This window comes from Saccopteryx leptura, unplaced genomic scaffold (genome assembly GCF_036850995.1).
Source record: "Saccopteryx leptura isolate mSacLep1 unplaced genomic scaffold, mSacLep1_pri_phased_curated manual_scaffold_47, whole genome shotgun sequence".
Taxonomy (NCBI): Eukaryota; Metazoa; Chordata; class Mammalia; order Chiroptera; family Emballonuridae; genus Saccopteryx; species Saccopteryx leptura.
The window spans coordinates 189,777-193,064 of NW_027095729.1; the positions used below are offsets into that span (position 1 = coordinate 189,777).

At 49.0% G+C, this 3,288-nt stretch overlaps 1 pseudogene; it reads right to left on the bottom strand.

Annotated features, from left to right (window-relative positions):
- Positions 1 to 459: 459 nt before the first annotated feature.
- On the bottom strand, positions 460 to 2,772 carry LOC136387022 (histone-lysine N-methyltransferase EZH2 pseudogene; annotated as a pseudogene).
- Between the last annotated feature and the right edge of the window lie 516 nt (positions 2,773 to 3,288).

Sequence of the window (3,288 nt, forward strand, 5' to 3'; positions counted from 1 at the left end):
CTTTCTTATGGAAGTAGTTTTCTCTGTGACTAAAGTGTTCACAATAAGCAAAGACAGGTACACAGAACGAGGGCACTGTTTTAAAGCCTCCTTCCCTTCAGCACCTGAACCACCCTCGTCTCTGAGTCTACAGCATCGCGTCCAGGACTGTGCCTTCTAGTGCAAGCACGGAGCTGCAGACAGGCCCGCTCACGAGCAGTCCGCAGCCTGCTCAGCTGGGAAACCCAGGCTGATCATTCTAAGAGCACCCCAGTGGCCCTGGCTGGATAGAAGGTCAACCCGGCATGCCAAAGGTCACAGGTTCAATCTCCAGTCAGAACACTTATAAGCAACCAATGATCACACAACTAAAATCGAACTAAGTAAAATCAGTTGACTTTTCTCTCTCTCCCCCACTTCCCACTTCCTCCCCCCCCTCAATTCAATGAAAGCAAATTCTTTTTTTTTTTTTTTAGAAGTTCAAGTATTCTTTATTCATAAAGTTGAAAAATGTACCATACTGCATTATTGCAAAAATTCACTGGTACAAAACACTTTGCAGCTGGTGAGAAGGCAATAAAAAGTTGATTTTTAAACTCATTAGTATAAATTATTCTTACAGTACTTTGCAAATTGAGAATTTTAAACTGCATCTTCTTTTCCTAGATTGCCCACAGTACTCGAGGTTCCTGAAGCTAAGGCAGCTGTCCGGAGGAGGGACGAGGTAGCGGACGTCAAGGGATCTCCATCTCCCGTTCGATGCCCACGTACTTCAGGGCGTCGGCCTGGCTGTACCTGTAATCAAAAAACAGCTCTTCACCAGTCTGGATGGCTCTCTTTGCGAAGATCCCTATCCGGTGGTTGCCGTTGACCATCATGACTTTTGCATAGCAGTTTGGGTTGACTGAATGATTTGCAAAACGAATTTTGTTACCCTTGCAGGTTGCATCCACCACAAAATCATTATTCAAGTTGAAGAGAAAGCTGCACATGTATTTATCGTACACTTTCCCTCTTCGGTCAGCTTTATCTTGAGAAATTATCTCTCCACAGTACTCCGAGATGAACTCGTTCTTCTGCACAGGATCCTTGATGAAAATGCCCCAGCCAGCCACGTCCGATGGCGCCAGCAGTAAGTGCTTCTTGGGGCCCCACTGGATGCTGCAGTTCTTGCAGGACACATTCTTGTCCCAGTGATCAGCGGCCCCACACGTCAGACACAGGTCAGGGTCACACTCACGGACAGCTAGGTAGCAGGGGCACTGCTTGGTGTTGCACTGTGCCTTGCAGTGGCACCCAGGAAAACGGTTCTGGCACTCTGAACTACACTGACAAAACTTTTCACAAAAATTTTGTGCTATCACACAAGGGCACGAACTGTCACAAGGCTGCCGTTGATGGTCACAGGGTTGGTAGTTGTAAACGTGGTTAGAGGAGCCGTCTTTTTTCAGCTGTATCTTCCTGCAGTGTGCAGCCCACAACCGGTGTTTCCTCTTCTTCTTCCTCGGAGGGGTGTCCACATCCTCAGCGGGAGCAGGTGCTATGATACTCAACTCTTTGACCCGGAACTCGTACACCTGCCTGCACATTTTGGTCCCGATTAACCTGGCAATGGCGCAGAAGTTGTCATAGTAGGTGCCAATGAGGACCCGGAACATGGAGGCCTCGGCTCCGCTCCACTCCACGTTCTCGGGGGGCTCGCTGTTTGGCTTCATCTTTATGGGCATCTGACACCAAGAATTCGCTTCAGAGGAGCTGGACGTTTCGTCCTTCTTCTCCTCCTCCTCTTTGTCGTTGTTCTTGCCGCCTGTCTCGGTCCCGGCCTCCCAGTCGCTGTCCGTGTCCTTGGACTCCAGCACGTTAATGGTGGGGGTGCTGGGCCTGCTGTTGTTGGGGAGCCGCCCACATCGGCGGCGGCCCCCAGGGCGTTTGGGGGGCGTTTTGATCCGCTCAGCAGTGAGGGCGGCCGCAAACTCCTTGGCTCCCTCCAAATGCTGGTAATACTGTGGTCCACATGGCTTGTTGTCCAAGGCCGTTTCTGTGTTCTTCCGCTTTTAAGTGTTGGGTGTTGCATGAAAAGGATGTAGGAAGCAGTCGTACTTGAAGCACCGCTGAGAGAAGAGCGTGTGGAACGAGTGCAGGCTCTGCTCCCTCTGGACGGATTTGGCGTTTGGTCCATCTATGTTCGGGGTGCACTCAGGAGGAAGAGCTTCTGGGAGCTGCTGCTCGGTGAGTTCTTTATACTTTTCCTTTAGTTCTTCTGCTGTGCCTTTATCTGGAAACATTGAGGAAATGGCTTCAAAAATTTTATCGGAAGGAAATTTCCGCAGTGGGTGGCTTTCTTTATCATCTCGGTTCTCCTCCAGGTCTTTCTGCTTTTCCTCTCTGTCATCGGGATCATCTCCGTCATCGTCGTCATCATCATTGTACTGGCCAAGAGCATTCACCAACTCCACAAAGATCTCATCATTTATAAACCCACACTCTCTATCCCCATGTACTTTTCCATCATAGTTTTTTATTAGTTCTTCAATGAAAGTCCCATCCTGGTCTAAAACTTCATCACCCATATAAGGAATGTTATGTAGAACAGTTTCATCTTCCACCATGAAGTTCTGCTGCAGGGGAGACCACGAATACATTATGGGCACTGAGGCAACCGCGTTCAGAGTCTTTAGTGGAATGACTTGTGTCGGAAAATCTAGGTCACTGGTCACCGAACACTCCCTGGTCCCGTGCAATGAGCTCACAGAAGTCAGGATGTGCACAGGCTGGATCCTTCGCTGTTTCCATTCTTGGTTTAAAATCTCCGTTCTTTCCACAATTTTCTGACGATTGGAACTAAACATACTCTTCACTTCATCAGCTCGCCTGAACCTCTTGAGCTGTCGCAGCCGCATGTATTCTGATTTCACACGCTTCCGCCAACACACTAGTCCCTTCTCAGACTTCTTCCCAGTCTGGCCCATGATTATTCTGCGCCCCGCGACCCAGCCCGCGCTGCTCCCGCGCACTGCCACCGCCGGGGCTCTGCCGCCTTCTGTGTCCCAGTGGGTGTCGGACGCTCCAGGACCGAGCGCCTGAAAGCAAATTCTTTAATTCTTTTTATCAATTTTAGAAGGAGAGGAAGGAAGAGAGAAAGAGCAGGAACATCGATCTGGTCCTGTATCTGCCCTGACCAGGAACCAAACCGGCAATCTCTGTACTTCAGGACAATGTTCTAACCAACCTACCTATCCAGACTAGGATACAAATTTTTTTTAAAGTATGACATTCTGACTTTTCTTTTTTAGCTTGTAAAACTGTAAT